This window comes from Geotrypetes seraphini, chromosome 3 (assembly GCF_902459505.1).
Source record: "Geotrypetes seraphini chromosome 3, aGeoSer1.1, whole genome shotgun sequence".
Lineage (NCBI taxonomy): Eukaryota > Metazoa > Chordata > Amphibia > Gymnophiona > Dermophiidae > Geotrypetes > Geotrypetes seraphini.
The window spans coordinates 267105236-267123390 of record NC_047086.1 but is presented as its reverse complement, the minus strand read 5'-3'; the positions used below and the strand labels follow the sequence as shown (position 1 = coordinate 267123390).

The window sequence follows — 18155 nt, the reverse complement described above, 5'->3', positions numbered from 1 at the left end:
TGGTGAGCCATGTTGATGAGGTCAAAAGGGAGATGACAAGATGAGAGAGCAGCGAGTACAGTGGTAGAAATTTGCAAATTTATTTATTTTTTTAAATAAAGCTGCATTCCGGACTTCCCCACCTCCCTCCTGGCATCCCGGACCTTACCTGATGGTCTAGCGGGCTTTTGGGGCAGGGGCGATCTTCCTACGCTCCTGCCCTGTGCAGATCATTCATAGGAAATGGCTGCCGTGAGCTCCCATTGTAGCCTCGAGAGACTATGGCGGGGGTCGGCAACCTGCGGCTCTTTTCCACCTTTGCTGCGGCTCCGGTAGTGTGTCACGCAGGCATGCATCTTACAAGTGCGGCGTCGCGGCGGGAAATAGCCATGCTGAGCAGTGAGCTCAGCACTACACAGATGAAAGCCTTGCTTGCTGATTGGTCCGGCGGTCGTGCCGCCGGAACAATCAGCAAGCAAGGCTTTCATCTGTGTAGTGCTGAGCTCACTGCTCAGCATGGCTATTTCCCGCCGCGACGCCGCACTTGTAAGATGCACGCCTGAAAAAGAAATCATCCTGGCCGGGGTCGGTGTCATGCTCCGGAGATCTACAGCCTTCCTATCTCCCTCTCCCTTCTACCTGCTTCCGGCCACATCCCCTGCTCCGCGGCTCTCTTCGGCAACTCAGCAGCAGCGATCGACACAAGCTTCTGACGTCGGGGCCTACCCTCTGCGAGTCCCGCTTGTTTCAACTTCCTTTTTCCACAAAGGCGGGACTCGTAGAGGGAAGGCCTCGATGTCGGCAGCTTGTCTTGATCACTGCTGCTGACGAGTTGCTGAAGAGAGCCGCGGAGCAGGGGGGTGTTGCCAGGGGTTCACGGAAGTTTCGCCCCCCACATTTCGCCCCCAGCAATTCGCCCCTCACATTTCGCCCCCGCACATTTCGCCCCCCGGATGTTTCGCCCCCACACATTTCGCCCCCGCACATTTCGCCCCCCGGATGTTTCGCCCCCACACATTTCGCCCCCGCACATTTCGCCCCTGAGTGTCAGACTATTCCTCTCGCAGGCGATTTCTTTGCCGACACGACGGCAGGCTACAAATTCAAAGTGCACAGCTGGCTGTTCTCACTGCCTCTAATGTCGGCCCTGCAGCTCCGGACTTCCCCACACCTGCTCTCTCCCCCCCCCCCGATCACTATTATTTTAAATGTTATGGCAGCCACGGCGCTGTATCCATCGGAGGAGACTTCTAACCTCGGCCATGAAGTTGCTGTTGCAGGAAGAGTTCCGGGGCAGGCCGAGGTTAGAAGTCTCCTCCGATGGATACAGCGCCGTGGCTGCCATAACATTTAAAATAATAGTGATCGGGGGGGGGGGGGGGAGAGAGCAGGTGTGGGGAAGTCCGGAGCTGCGGGGCCGCCAGCTGTGCACTTTGAATTTGTAGCGGTTTTTTTTTTTAAGGAGTCAGGGAGTATGCTGATGCGCCCCCGAACGCCGGCGCCGCCCCCCAGCGCGAAGAGAGTCGCTCGGCGCCGCGAGCCGCCAGCCCAAACGCGGCCCGCGCAGAGGCGCGGCCCCCCCCAACGACTAGCCGACCCCGAACGCCACCGCGAGCAGACAACCCCAACGCGGCCCGCGGCCCGGCAGTAGGGGAGCGCCGGTCCGCTGCGGTCGGCGCCGCCAGCCGCTACAGGGGGAGCGCCGGCACGCGCGTTCTGCGCCACGAGCTGCTGGCCCTAACGCGGCTCGCGGCCTGGGAGGAAGGGAGCGCCGGTCTAATGCGTTTTTTGCCGCGGGCCGCTGGCTCCTACGCGGCTCGCGGCCTGGGAGGAAGGAAGCGCCGGTCTGGTGCGGTCGGCCATTGGTGCCGGAGGGGGAGAAGGAGCCCCCAAGCGGCCCGGCCGGGAGGAGGGGAGCGCCGGTACGGTGCGTTTTTGCGCCGCGGGCCGCTGGCTCCAACGCGGCCCGCGGTATGAGAGGAGGGAAGACTACCGGCTAAGGGCAGGAATCCGATCCGACGCTCCCGGGCAGGCGGACCAGCCCGCACGTGTGGGGCGACCCGCCCCGCTCATATAGTTGCCAGGAAGAGAGTTGTTCGGTGCCGCGAGCCACTGGCTCACACGCGGCCCGCGGCCTGGGCAGAGGTGCCGCCCCCCCCAACGATTAGCCGACCCCGAACGGCAAAGCAACCTGCGGCCAGGGAGGAGGGAGTCGGCGGCCCTGAAAGCCGGCGCGGCCGACGCCCCGACTCCTTGCAAGCCGCACCCCCCCTCCTGCACCAGCTCCACGCGGGGAGAGCCGGCAACAAGTTTAAAAAACGCCGAGGGCAGAAAGCCGATCGGCAAGAAGGCGCAGCGCTCTAAGGCGGGCGGACCCGCACGCAAGTTCCGGGCGGGCCGCCCCCACCGTCCTCTTCCTCATCGAGAGCGCCGTCGTGTCGGCAAAGAAATCGCCTGCGAGAGGAATAGTCTGACACTCAGGGGCGAAATGTGCGGGGGCGAAATGTGTGGGGGCGAAACATCCGGGGGGCGAAATGTGCGGGGGCGAAATGTGTGGGGGCGAAATGTGTCTGGGGGCGAAATGTGGGGGGCGAAATGTGAGGGGCGAATTGCTGGGGGCGAAATGTGGGGGGCGAACCTTCCGGATCCCGTTGCCAGGTGCAGGTAGAAGGGAGAGGGCCAGATGCAGGACTCGTGGGTGAGGGAGCAGAAGAGAGAGAGAAAGAGAGAGGGGAGGGAAACAAAAGGAAATATTTCATACTGGGCTGGGCCGGAGTGGAGGGAGGGTGGAAAGATTCTAGCTACAGGGTGCAGTAACAAAGGAAAAGGGGGGAAAGCTGAAAATGGAGATAGTGACACAAAGAAGAGAAAGAGTAAGCAGGACCTACTGAATAAGGATAGAGATACAGAGGGAACATGAAGAGGAGGTGAAATAGAGACATAGAAGTAATGCTGAAAAAGTGTGTTGGGGGGGGAGATAAAGACATTGAAAGGACAAATGGTGAACATGGGGTAAAGACAAGGACAGAGACAAATGAAGATTCTGAAAAAGTGGTGAGATAGGGATATAGGTGAGATGGACACAAAGAAGGGTGATGCTGGAAAATAGGTGGAATGGTAATTCTGACAGACACAGAAGGGAAATGCTGGATCAAGGAGAGATGGGGCTCAGGCTGGATGGAATGAGGAGAAATGCCTTGTTGGCCCGGAACTTCCTCTCCTATGTCAGAATTGACGTCAGGGAGCGGAATGCTGGTCAGCACAACACTTCTGCAGGGAAAGCTTGGGACGGCGGTGGCTTGGGGGCTGTTCCCCGATTGCGGTGGCAGCAAACCGAGTGGCTTGGGGGATGGCACGGAGACAGAAAGAAGGGGGAACAGGGAGACAGAAAGAAAAAGTTGGGGGAGAGAATGAGGTCTGGAGGAGAGGAAACATACAGGAGGCTGAAAGAAAGGAAGAAAGATTGGATGCACAGTCAGAAGAAGAAAGTGCAACCAGAGACTCATGAAATCACCAAATAGCAAAGGTAGGAAAAAAGATTTTATTTTCAATTTAGTGATCCTGTATATAGCATTAAGATAAGAAACAATATATGCAGTGTTAGATTTGTTTTATAATGGTTTTGCGGCTCCAAGTTTTTTTTTCTTTTCGAAAACGGGTCCAAGTGGCTCTTTATGTCTTAAAGGTTGCAGACCCCTGGACTATGGGAACTCACGGCAGACATTTCCTATGAGTGATCTCACGGGGCAGGAGCGTAGGAAGATCGCTCCTGCCCCGAAAGCCCGTTAGACCACCAGGTAAGGTCCGGGCTGCCAGGGGGAAGGCGGGATGGAGGTGGGGTGGATCAGAGCAGGCCAAAAAGTTATTAATGAATTTTCAACATTTGCGGGCCGGCTCTGCCCCTAACCCCCGCAAATACTAAGGGAGAATATAATGGGGAGTAGATAACAGGAAATAGGAGGCTAGGAAATGAGTAAGATGGGAAATGGGAGAACTAAGGACTGAGAGAAGAGGAGAATGAGAGGTAGCTTAACATTTAAAAAGAAGGACGGTGAGTGGACAGAGGCAGAAAAGAAAAAGTTAAGAAAGCTGAAAGGGAAAAATCAATATGTTGGAGACAGGCATAAGAAGGAAATGGAACGAGAGGAGAAAAAAATGGACAGCAGGCACTGGAAAGAGAATTAGTTGAAGATAGACAAAAAGCAGAAAGAGAAACTGGGACCAAGATGATGGAAAAACAAAACATCCAGACAACAAAGTAGAAAAAATTGTTTTATTTTGAATTTATTAACTGGAATATGTTAGCTTTGGGATATGTGCATCACAATTATTTTTGTATTCAGTGGCGTAGTCATATATAGCTGATTTGGGGGAGGGACTGGAGCCCAAAATTAGTGGATGGGCACCAAAGTTTCTCCCCGCCTGAGTGCAATTTATAAATACTTGAGCTAGTGGGGATTCCCAAGCCCTGCCAACTGAAGACATCATCCTCCTTACTTGGACGATTGGTTGATCCGGGCTCTCTTGACAGGAGTGCAAGAATGTGGTGGAGATGTGGTGTCTCTGCTACAGGTTTTAGATTGGATTGTCAACTTCAGGAAGTGCCAGTTGACACTGTCCCAGTCCTTGGAGTCTCTAGGTCTTCTCTTCGACACCCGGCAGGGTCATGTGTTTTCTTTCCAAGGCCTGCAGATGGAAACTTCAACAGCAGATGAGAGATTTCCTAGAGCAGGGGTGTCCAACCTTTTGGCTTCCCTGGGATGCTTTGGACAAAAAACTTTTTTCTGGGACCACACTAACACTAGCTGATGAGCAAAAAAAAAGGTTGAGCAGGTCCCAAATTTGCAATCACTAATATAGAAGTGATTGCAAATTTGGGACCTCTTTTTTGCTCTTTGCGCTTTTGACCTGACACCGCAGCAAAGTAGCATGGACCCTCGACTCCTTTTGTCTGGCTGACCTGCCAGAAACAAATCTGGAGGGAGGAAAACAAAGCAATTTGTGCCCCTCCTGAACGTTATCCAGCACCCACTTATCCAAGGACAGACGAGTCCACTCCCGGTGAAACTGAGCAGGGTGGCCATCTGGAGGCCTGTTTAGTAGTAGTAGCTGCCCGGGATCTGGATGTCTGGGAACGGCTGGAATAGAGTTGTCATGGGACCATACCCCTGAGAATATTTCTGGAAGGAAAAGCCCGAGGATCTCTGACGAAAATAGCGGGAGGGATGAAAATTACTATCATCCCCTCCCAAAGTCCAGCAAGAATTGTGCACAGGGAGAGACTTAGGGTGGTGATCAGAAACACCAGCCCTGAGGTCATCCAGACCTGTCCCAAAAAGAAACTGACCCTTGAAAGGAAGTCTATTTAAAGTGGCCTTGGAGGCAAGGAGAGGACCAAAGAGGCCGGCACGCAGACACTGCAGATCACAAAGGACATCCACCACATAATCCACACCATCCAGCACTATCTGGGGACAGACCTCCACTTCCACAGAAGGAACCCTGCACAATCTCACGCGACAGGCACATGCCACAAAGGAGGCCGCCATCGCCTGAAAATGCCACTTCAAAATGTTTTGGGTTTAAAAATAAATAAAAACCACCACTGTGCGATTCTGGGAGTCCTTATACACTACTCCTCCAACACCAAGGAGGTCCATGCGCCTGGTATCTTGCATCACAGCGGAATCCACCATAGGGTGTTCAAAATTGCTGAAAAGCAGGAGCCAGCAGAGAAAGCTTATACTTAGCTTGAGAGGGTCGGAAAGAGCAGCCTGGGCATTCTAGTGTCCTGTAACCAAACCAAAAAGCTATGGAGGAGATTGGGGGGGAAAAAAAAAAAAGATTCTCTTTCTTGCAGCACCCAGCAATAAAAAGGTAGACAAAGCCATGCTGAAAAGGCCTGCTGATTAGTGCTGCTGGATTCAGGGGAAAATATTTTGATTCGATTCAGCCTATTGAATCAATTTTTCGATTCGATTTTCCTGCCCAATTGGGTGGGTTTTTTTTAAACATTCTGGTGGGTTTATTTTACAGCCTTTTAACCCCTTTCATAGCCTCTTCACCCCCTTTGCCTTCTCCTAAACACACTGGCACTGTGGTAGTAAACAAAAAATACTTTTCCTCTCTCTGTTAAATCCTAGCTCACATTTGTGGTCTAACACCAGCTCTGGCAGGATACACATTTCAAATCTTGTAATCACAAAACAGAAAATAAAATTATTTTTTCTACCTTTTGTCATCTTGTCATTATTCAAATCTTGTTGTTCCCAGGGTCTGGTTGTCTTTTGATAACTTGCTTCCAGGGTCTTCTCCTTTCTCCATGCTAACCAACCATCTTCTATCTCTGTCCTCCCTTTCCGTTTCCCTTCCCTCCCCCGAGGTCCGGTATCTTTCCTTTTTTTCATCTCCATCCACAGATCCACCTTTTCTCAACTACCCTTTCATCCAGCATCTCTCCCTCCTTCCCCAACACCCCAGGGTCCACCATATCTTCTTTTCCCAACTACCTTCCTATCCAGTATCTCTATCCCCCCCTCCACACCATCCCTTGTGTCCAACTTCTCTCCCTTCCTGTTCCTTTCCTCCCTAAATCCCATTGTCCACCATCTCTCTCCCTCTCCTGTTTTTAGACCCATTATTTCTTCCCCCCCCAAAAAAAAAAAATCCGGCATATGCACTTCTCTTTGACCCCTCCCTCTGTGTACTTCTACACCAGGGCCCCCCTCCCCTGAAGGTCTGAAGCTCTGCACCCCACCCCTGTTGGCGCATTGCACCTCCAAAACAAGGTCTGTAGGACGCACCGAAACGCTGTCCTGCTGCAGGGGGTCCAACATACTGCGAGGTTCTCCGGCAGTGATGAAAATTCAGCCGTCCCATCCCCCTGGCCGGACGAGGTCTAGAGCAAGGAAGCACCTTAGGCTTACGGTCCTGCACACTTGCCATAAGGTCATCCAAACCCTGGCGAAACAAGAATAAACCTTTGAAGGGTAATTTGCTCAACTTAGCCTTAGATGAAGAATCGCCTGACCACTGGTTAATCCATAACATTATCCTAGCAGAAACTGAATAAGCTCCCAGCTTAGCAAAAACTTTCAAAACATCATAGAGTGCATCTGCCAAATAATTCACTCCAGAAACCAGGAAGCTGAGATCCCAAAGGACAACCTCGTCAGGATCCTGACTGAGTTCAGTATGACATGCCTGGGCCACAAAGGAAGTGGCCGCTGCAGCTCGCATCTTTCGCAGTGAAAATAAAAAGCCGCTTCATGACAAAATCCAGTCTGCGGTCCTGGATATCCTTCAGGACAACAACTCCATCCGAGGGCAAAAGAGTTAAGTTTAGTGACCTAAGCCACGCCAAATCCACCCTCCGCAGGACTAAGCACTTGGAAAAGTCCAATACCTTGGGATACAATTTAGCCATGGCTCTAGGGCACTGCAGAGGACCCTTCCGGGGCCTCCCAAACCACCAAGAGCATTTCCGTCAAATCCACGTGATCCGGAAATGGGGGAAGGCGGGGCCTTAGAACTCATGATGGAGCACTCCGCCTGAACCGCCAAGTCTGAATCAAGTTTTAATGTCTGCTGGGATTCAGAGATAAGATCAGGAAAGCGGCTGAACTTAAGAGCATGCGCACTGTCTGATCCTCTCCTAGATCATGGAAATCAATGTTCTGGGAATCCCCAAGATCCACTAGGCTAGCCACGTCAGCAGAGTCCGCCGAAGAGTCATTCGACAGCAACGGCTTAGAAATTGACGCAAGCACTAAGGCAATAGCGGGAAGTTGCCGCTGGCTTTCATGTGGACCAACAAGGGAGCAGATTGAAATGCTGGAATCCAAAGGCTGCACTGGCTGCCGTACCGGAGTCTGAGAGGGAGACACAGGTATAGCCCGCTTTCTCATGAAAGCCAGATGCTTCCTATCCACAAATTCTGGTGGAAAATTGTCCCCGGCGGCCAGAGCCGATCTGCGATACTCAGATTTGGAATATTTTGAAGACTTTGAGACTTTTCCCCGGAACTGCACTTGCGTTTCATGGAAGCACCCTCACCCAAAATTGGCGTCCCGGACACTAGAATCGCGTCTCCAGGTGAAATCGGAGGAAAGCAGGGCCTCCCTAAAGGATAGCGTGGGATCCACGCATGGTTCATGCCCCTTGTATGTCGCGGCACACATAATACACGGCTGCAAATCCATCAGTCATTTGTCACATTTACGGTATGAATCCATGCCATCCTGTCCTGAGGTGGCCATCTGTGAAGTTTGGAGCAAAAACAAAGCTTCTAAGATTAAAAAATATGCTTTTAAAAGCTTTAAAAGAAAATCCAAATGACCTATTATTTTTGCTAACTGACCCCGCTCACTCTGTTCGATATTTATTGCAAGCGCTTGACGAATTCAAATTTTATTCGGGATTTACGTTGAACTACCAGAAATCTATGGCCCTAGCTAGCCCCATGACACTACAACAGACATGGAGTGGTCATTTCCCATTTACGTGGGCTCAGACTTCAATTCGCTATTTGGGGGTACAGATCCCCCAAGACCTTACGACCCTGTACTCCAGCAATATCACCCCATTGCTTCAAGACACCTCACAACATCTACAGAATTGGTCCACTTTTCCCTTATCGGTGGCGGGCCGGGTAGCCCTTTTTAATATGGTGCTCTTTCCCAAATGGTTATATCGCTTTCAGGTTTTACCTCTGCTGCTGTCCCATGCCCATAACATTCGTTTAATGAAAGAGCTACAGCGTTTTCTATGGGGTGGTAAGCGACCACGTATGCCCTTGCTACGGATGTGTCTGCCCAGGGATAGGGGGGGCTATAGTTTATTAAATGTACGTTGGTATGCTATGGCTTGTCAGATGAGACATATTAATGATTGGTTTAGAGCAGCGGTCTCAAACACGCGGCCCATGGGCCGCATGTGGCTCTCCAGGTTTTATTTGCGGCCCGCGGTCTGGAGGCCATCATTCTCTTCCTTTTGGAGCAGCAGCCGGCTCGTTCGCTCAAAGCCGCGGGTTGGCGGCTCCTTGCGCTATCCACTCCTGCATCGGAAGCCTCTCTGATGTCACAACATCAGAGAGGCTTCAGACGCAGGCGCGGATCTCACAAGGAGCCGCCACCCGCGGCTTTGAACGAACGAGCCGGCCAGACACGCTGCTGCTCCAGTGGTGTACCAAGGGGGGGGGCGGTCCACTGTTCTCTTCCCTGCAGGGCCGACCAACTCTGGCGGCCCGACGTCAATTCTGACGTCGAGAGGACGTTCTGGCTAGCCAATCGCTGCCTGGCTGCCCGGAACGTCCTTTCCGACGTTAGAATTGACATCGGGCAGCGAGAGTTGGTCGGCCCCGTGCAGAAGAGAAGCAGGGAGATGGCATGTTCCCGATAGCGGTAGCAGCAGCAGCCTATTCCGCGGTGGTGGTGGCATGGGGGAGGGCAGGAAGGAAGGAAGAAAGAAAGAAAGAAAGAAGGTGGGGTGGGGACAGGGAGCCAGAAAAAAAAGCAAAAAATGGGGCACGGAGGAAGGAAGAAAGAAGGAGGGGGGACAGGGAACCAGAAACAAAGCAAAAAATGGGGCACGGAATCAGAGAAAGACAGAGAGAGAAAGAAAGAAAAAGTTGGGGGAGGGAATGAGGTCTGGAGGAGAGGAAGCAGACAGGAGGCTGAAAGAAGGGAAGAAGTATTGGATGCACAGTCAGAAGAATAAAGTGCAACCAGAGACTGATGAAATTACTAAACAAAGGTAGGAAAATGATTTTATTTTCAATTTAGTGATTGAAATGTGCCAATTTTGAGAAAGAAAAGATATTGAACTTTAAATGTGAGTGCTGCAGAAAAAATAGAGTACTTGGAGGGCCGCAGAAAAAACAATTTTGCATGAGGTAAAACTCTTTATATTTTATATATCTTTCCTTTTAACTGTTAAAGGAAAGTTTTATAAACTATAAAGAGTTTTACCTCATGCAAAATTGTCATTTCTTTAATAAGGCATTAACTATTTTTTCTGCGGCCCTCCAAGTACCTACAAATCCAAAATGTGGCCCCGCCAAGGGTTTGAGTTTGAGACCACTGGTTTAGAGGAACATCTGATTTTTCTGCTACACCACTGGAGTTATCTTTGCTGGCTCCGTTCCATGTGAGCTATTTTCTACATGTGGCGGATCCGAGGATGCGTCCTTTGATGTCTCATTACCCCATTTTTACGCCGGCCAGAAGGACATGGAGATGGGTCTGTAAAACAGCCAAATTGTCTTCTAGGGTGTCTTTATATTTGCCTATACTGGGCAATGGAGCTTTCCAGCCGGGCATGCAAAATGCCACCTTTCTTAGGTGGCAAGCACAAGGTCTACAATATCTTTTTCACCTGTTTTCGGAGGAGGGGAGCTTGGTCACATTTGCCGAGCTGCAACGAACTTTTGACCTACAGGCTAATGATCTCTTCGCCTATTACCAGATCCGTCACTATGTTCAGTCCCTCCCAGTGGCTGCCCTTGCTGAAGTCTGCAGGGAGGCGCTTTCGGAACTCTTCAGCCTTTCAGCCCAACAGAGGATTCCTCTACGATTTCATATTGTGGGGATCCGGGATTGCCAATCAAGTACGAATCTGGATGTATTAGCGACAGCATGGGCTAAGGACTTGCATTGACAGTTGACTGCTCAACAGTTACAACGGGTCCTGAAGAACATTCAGAAGGTGTCACCCAATATTACTCACTGGGAAATACAATTGAAAATTGTTCTTAGATTTTACATTCCACCAGAACGTGCAGCCCGGATGGGGATTACTGCGTCGCATTCTTACCCGAAATGCAATCAGGCTCACGCATCTTTGAGTCACATGTTTTGGGCCTGCCCCGCAATCCAACAGTTTTGGAGACATCTTGGCCTATATACCATATCGCTTTGGGGAAGGCGATGGCTTCCGCAACCGAGGGTGTTATTTGGATTTTATAATATAGCCTCGCCCAAACCCAGGGGAATGTCAGCATTTATCTCCAGAGTCCTTTTGATGGGAAAAAAAGCCATCCTCACCAACTGGCTCTCCCGTGATCCCCGTCATATGCACAATGGAGATCCCTAATGATAGTGCACGCAACACCGGAGAGACACATGGTGGGAGACTTGACTCTTGGCCCGGGTCGCAAATTTTGTCAGGTGTGGGAGCACTTCTGGCAGGACCTCACACCGTGTGCTCGCAGTAGACTTTTGAATCTTTAAGATTTTATTCCCACTCTCAGCTGTTGGACTGGCCATGGATTCTTGGGGATGGGAGGGGAGGGGGGGGGATGGGAGGGGGAACTGATTATATTGTTGAAAATGTTATTTCCTGAATGATACTACTGTTTGTATTTGCTTCTTACTGCTGGAATAATAAAAATCATTTAAACATAAAAGAAAATCCAAGATGGCCACCGAGGGTGCCAATTTTGCATGAAAAATGCCCGTTAAAAACACAGGAAAACGCGAATAATGGCAATTTTAGGATTTTACAGGTGGGGGGACCAGGGCATAGAAACATAGAAATAGACGGCAGATAAAAGGCCACGGCCCATCCAGTCTGCCCACCCTAATGTCTCTCCCCTACCTTTGCCCTGTGAATAGATCCCATGTGCCGATCCCATTTGGCTTTAAAATCAGACACACTGCTGGCCTCAATCACCTGAAGTGGAAGACTATTCCAGCGATCAACCTCCCTTTCAGTGAAAAAGAATTTCCTGGTGTCACCTCGTAGTTTCCCGCCCCTGATTTTCCACGGATGCCCTCTTGTTGTCGTGGGGCCCTTGAAAAATAAGATATCTTCCACCGCCTCGATGCAGCCCGTAAGATACTTGAACGTCTCGATCATGTCCCCCCTCTCTCTGCGCTCCTCGAGCGAGTAAAGCTGTAATTTGTCAAGCCGTTCTTCGTATGGGAGATCCTTGAGTTCTGAGACCATCCGGGTGGCCATTCTCTGCACCGACTCCAGGCTCAGCACATCCTTGCGATAATGCGGCCTCCAGAATTGCACACAGTATTCCAGGTGGGGCCTCACCATGGATCTATACAATGGCATAATGACTTCCGCCTTACAGCTGACGAAACCCCTTCGTATGCAACCCATGATTTGTCTTGCCTTGGATGAAGCTTGCTCCACTTGATTGGCAGACTTCATGTCCCCACTGACGATTACCCCCAAGTCTCGTTCTGCTATCGTTTTTGCTAGGATCTCGCCATTAAGGGTATAAGACTTGCATGGATTTTGGCTACCCAGGTGCATAACTTTGCATTTTTTGGCATTGAAGTTGAGTTGCCAGGTCCTAGACCAGCGCTCCAGTAGGAGTAGTCGTGCATCATGTTGTCGGGCATTGAATCTTCGTCCGTTGTGCATTTGCCCACTACATTACTTAGTTTGGCGTCATCGGCGAATAATGTTATCTTACCTCGAAGCCCTTCTGCCAAGTCCCTTATAAAGATGTTGAATAGGATCGGGCCCAAGACTGAGCCCTGTGGCACTCCACTGATCACCTCCGTCATTTCAGAGGGGGTGCCGTTTATCACTACCCTTTGAAGCCTACCTCCAAGCCAGTTCCCAACCCATTTCGTCAATGTGTCACCTAATCCTATAGAACTCATTAGGGAAGACACGCGGCACAATTCCGATGAAAGCGTACCTCCACGGAACCACAGCAGCCTGCACTCTACACCTTTGCGGACGAACCAGAGAAGAGATGTCTCCCAATCCCAGAGACCCGATCCAATCTGCAGGCTAGTGCTGCCCGATTCAGGAAAAAAAAAATTTGATTCGATTCAGCCTATTGAATTAGTTTTTCGATTCGATTCTCCTGCCCAATTGGGTGTTTTTGTTTTTTTTCAAACATCCTGGTGGGTTTATTTTATAGCTTCTTCACCGCCCTTTGGCTTATCCTAATCACACTGGTGCTGTGGTCTAAACAAAATAAAAAAACAAAAAGGACTTTTCCTCTCTGTTAAATCCTAGCTCACGTTTGCGATCTAACACCAACTCTGGCAGGATACACTTTTCAAATCTGACATATTGCAATCACAAAACAAAAAATAAAATTATTTTTCTACTTTTTGTTGTCTGGTCAATATTCAAATCTTGTTGGTCCCAGGCTCTGGTTGTCTTCTGATAACTTTCTTGCCATAGTCTCCTACTTTCTTCTTTCTCCATGCTAACCATAAAATCTGCCATCTCTGTCCTCCCCTTCTGTTTCCCTTCCCTCCCCCGGAGGTCTGGCATCTTTCCTTTTTTCGTCTCCATCCACAGATTCACCTTTTCTCAACTACCTCCAGCATCTCTCCCTTCTTCCCCACCACCCCAGGGTCCACCATCTCTCCCTTTCTCTTCCCAGCTACCCTCCTATCCAGTATCTCTACCCCCCCTCCACACCATCCCTTGTGTCATCTCTCTCCCTCTCCTCTATTTTTAGACCCATTATTTCTTCCCCCCCCCCAAGTCTGGCATATACATGTCTCTTTGAACCCCCCTTCCCTCCCTCCCTCTGTGTACTTCTACACCAGGGCCCCCTTCCCGTGAAGGCCTGTCCCCCTCCCTTAAAGGCCTGCATCCCACCTCGAAAGGCCTGCCTGCCTGTTACCCCTGAAGACCTGTCCCACCCCCCACCATGAAGGACTGCTCTCCCCCCCCTCCGGAAGGCCTGCGTGTTCCCCCTGGCCTCCCACTGGTGACCGGCTTCCCCCCTGGCCTCCCCGCACCATTTACCGTTGAAGAACAGCCTGCAGATAAGATCACGATGCTAGCGATCTTTGCACTGCTTTGGAGCTGTTTCCTCTGCTGCGCTCCCGCCCCTCCTCAGATATCAGAGGCAGGATCGCGGAGGAAACAGCTCAGAAGCAGTGAAAAGATCGCTAGCATCATGATCTTATCTGCAGGCTGTTCCTCAATGGTAAATCGTGCAGGGAAGCCTGGGGCGGGGAAGCAGGAGGCCTGGGGTGGGAAGCCGGATGCTAGGAAAGGAAAACGGATGCCAGCACTTCCCGATTGACCCTCCCCCCTCGCCCTCTAAAGCAGGTGCGGCAGCAGACGGCCAGCAAGAGCAGAGCTGCGACTCCTGCTTAAGGGGGGAGGGTCAGCCGAATCGGGAAGCCAATTTTTTGTTGTGTTAAATCGATTCAAATCGATTCACCCGATGTGAATTGGTGAACCGATTCGAATCATGAAATCGGGCAGCACTACTGCAGGCTATCCAGAGGGCTTACTTCCACCGAAGGAGCTGATCCACAGCACATGGGCAAACCTGCAAAATAGATTAAAAAAACACTAGGAATTGAAAACAAATCACAAGCAGAAAAGATTGATTTCAACCATGCAAAGAAGCTGCAGGTACAAAACTGAGCATGACAGGAAATTCCCGGGCAGGTAGCCCAAAGGGGAGGGATCAAGTTTTAGTAGCCCTGCAGTCGAAGCTACCAGACATACAACATCCTTCGAGTTCAGCCTCCAGAGGGATTGTACAAGAAAGCAGCATAATATCCGTATGGCACAATGCAATCGAGCACAACCAAAGCCAGACGAGAGGGCTCCTGAAAAGGGACCTCTGCCATTGGCACAAATGGATTGGAAGAAACCGACATCCACCGGCTGCATCCAACGAGCAGGGTCCAAAGAATACACTTTCCAGAGGAGCCGAAAAAAAGTGTGTTGACAATTCACACCGTGTGCACTACAGGACCCCGCTGAGGAGCTTGCACTGCGCCAAAAGAGTCCCCAGACACAGGCATTTGGCGCCAAAATCCAGAATGGCCTCTAGGCAAGAGATTTCCTTAAAAACAAGGACCCAGGCCAGCTCCCCAGCCCTGTAGGACCTGAAAGAGGCAAAGCCCAAAGCTCCAACCCCCTCACCCAGCGTACTGTGGCACTCAAAGCACACATTCGACAGATTAGGGGCTGGGGAGTCCATCCCAAATGATTTTTAGTCAAATCGAGGGGTTTTGAGACAGAAATAACTTTTTTTAAAAAAAAGATCAATTGAAATCCAAGATGGCCACTGCCAAGCTAATTCATGTCAAAAAGAGCAAAAATAGACAAAATCCAAAATAAAAAAATAGAAATTTGGGAGGTGGGGAACCTGAACCCTACCCTCAGAAACTATGAAAAATGAGTTTAGACACATTTTACAAATGACCCCTGAAGCTCTCATAGGAGGTTTACTCACAGTCACTGAAGCCTGACAGCTTTTATACACAGCAGCTGGAGAAAAGGATTTTCTGCCTCAGAATAACTCCAAATTGACCAGAATTGAAGATCTTGAGACTGCTAATCAGACACCAACTGAACCCTCCACCCCCACGGATGCTTTCCACGTGACCGGGGGTGGAAAATGCAGCCTGAACCCTGAAACCCAGAGGATTTTCACTGATGCATACAGCCTGCACTCCCAGGGGAATGGACTCAGAGTCAAAGAATTGGTAGCACACAGCAGGCTGGCTCCATAGATCCACTGAAGTTTCTCCGTGAAGCAGCAGTCCGAACTTACAGGACTGCGTCCTTTCCTCTGACAGATGACCACCAGAAAGGGGTCTCAAAGACAAACTTTAAGTGAAAAAGAAGAAAAGAAGCAGAACAATGCAAAAGACTTCTGCACGGATTGCTTGCAGAAAATGAAACTGCAGATAGCTCTCACTCTAATGAGGAGGAGCATGTGCTCAGAAAAGCTTTTGGATTTCTGTAACTCCCGGATTGTGGGAAGGGATTGAACACCTAGCATCCAGAAGGGATGTAACAGAAGTACCCCTATTGCAACCACTACTGGAACAGTATCCAGTTTGGTATCAGTTACATAGTAACATAGTAGATGACGGCAGAAAAAGACCCGAATAGTCCAGAAAGGGAGTTGTAAAGGAGGAAAAAGAGGTAGCGGACAGGTTAAACAAGTTCTTCTCGTCGGTCTTCACGAGCGAGGACACATCCAATGTACCAGAACCCGAGGAGATCATAAGTGGGGATCAAGATGAAAAGCTGGAGCGAATAGAGGTAAGCCATGAGGACGTCCTCAGACAGATAGATAGATTGAAATGCGACAAATCACCAGGCCCGGACGGAATCCACCCAAGGGTACTAAAAGAACTGAGAAAGGAAATAGCGGAAACACTCTGGCAAATATGTAACCTATCATTGAAAACTGGGGAGATCCCAGAGGACTGGAAAATAGCAAATGTCACGCCTATCTTTAAGAAGGGATCAAGAGGTGACCGGGGAAACTACAGGCCGGTGAGCTTGACTTCGGTTCCGGGTAAGATGATGGAAGCACTGATTAAGGACAGCATCTGCGAGCACATAGAAAAAAATGGGCAGCTGAGGGCGAGCCAGCATGGCTTCTGCAAGGGAAGGTCATGCCTCACGAACTTACTACACTTCTTTGAGGGAATAAACAGCCAGATGGACAAAGGGGAACCCATAGGCATCATTTACCTCAACTTCCAAAAAGCCTTCGACAAGGTACCCCACGAACGGCTGCTTAAGAAGCTGTGGAACCACGGGGTGGAGGGGGATGTATACCGATGGTACTGGTTGACGGGCAGAAAACAGAGGGTTGGAGTGAACGGCCAATACTCAGACTGGCAATGGGTCACGAGCGGAGTTCCGCAGGGGTCGGTGTTGGGACCGCTCCTGTTCAATATATTTATAAACAATCTGGAGACTGGTTCGAAATGTGATATCAAATTTGCAGATGACACCAAACTCTGCAGCATGGTCAGAACCACGGAAGACTGTGAGGAACTGCAAAGGGACCTAACGAAACTGGAAGAATGGGAAAAAAAGTGGCAGATGCGTTTTAATATAGAGAAATGCAAGGTCATGCATATTGGGGAAAAAAAACCCCGATGTTCAGCTATACAATGGGGGGGAAAGAGACTTGGCTGTGCTGGTGGATACAACAATGAAAGCATCAGCACAATGTACGACAGCCTCAAAGAAAGCAAACAGAATGCTGGGTATCATCAAGAAGGGTATCACAACCAGGACAAAGGAAGTCATCATGCCACTGTATCGTGCAATGGTATGCCCGCATCTGGAGTACTGTGTCCAGTATTGGTCGCCGTACCTCAAGAAGGACATAGCAATACTTGAGGGGGTCCAGAGAAGAGCAATGAAAATGATAAGAGGTATGGAAAACTTTTCATATGCTGACAGGCTAGAAAAGCTGGGGCTGTTCTCCTTGGAAAAGCGGAGACTTAGAGGAGACATGATAGAAATTTTCAAGATCCTGAAAGGCATAAGGTAGACAGGGACAGATTCTTCAGACTGTGGGGACAACAAGTACAAGGGGGCACTCAGAGAAACTGAAAGGGGACAGGTTTAGAACCAATACCAGGAAGTTCTTCTTCACCCAGAGAGTGGTGACATGTGGAACGCACTCCCGGAGGTTGTGATAGGGCAGAAGACACTACAGGGATTCAAAGAAGGTTTGGATAAATTCCTGAAGGACAAGGGGATTGAGAGGTACGGACAGAAATAGTGATAGGTTATAGTATGAGGCAGGGACCACTTGACAGGTCATGGACCTGATGGGACGCCGCAGGTGCGGACTGCTGGACGCGATGGATCTCTGGTCTGACCCAGTGGAAGCAACTTCTTATGTTCTTATGTCCATCTAGTCTGCCCAACTTGATTCAATTTAAATTTTTTCTTCTTAGCTATTTCTGGGCAAGAATCCAAAGCTCTACCCAGTACTGTGCTTGGGTTCCAACTGCCGAAATCTCTGTCAAAACCTATTCCAGCCCATCTACACTCTCCCAGCCACTGAAGCTCTCTCCAGCCCATCCTCCCCCAAACGGCCATATACAGACCGTGCAAGCCTGCCCAATGCTAGCCTTAGTTCAATATTTAATATTATTTTCTGATTCCAGATCCTCTATGTTCATCCCACGCTTATTTGAACTCAGACACCGTTTTCCTCTACACCACCTCTCAGGCATCCACCACCCTCTCCGTAAAGTAGAACTTCCTAACATTGCTCTTGAATCTGCCACCCCTCAACCTCAAATTATGTCCTCTGGTTTTACCATTTTCCTTTCTCTGGAAAAGATTTTATTCTACGTTAATACCCTTCAAGTATTTGAACGTCTGAATCATATCTTCCCCGTCCCTCCTTTCCTCTAGGGCAGGGGTGTCCAACCTTTTGGCTTCCCTGGGCTGAATTG

At 50.0% G+C, this 18155-nt stretch overlaps 1 protein-coding gene across 6 annotated transcripts in view; it reads right to left on the bottom strand.

Moving 5' to 3' along the window:
• The window catches only part of TBCE (tubulin folding cofactor E), a 434765-nt gene that overhangs the window by 378712 nt on the left and 37898 nt on the right, over positions 1-18155 (bottom strand). The window lies entirely within an intron of this gene.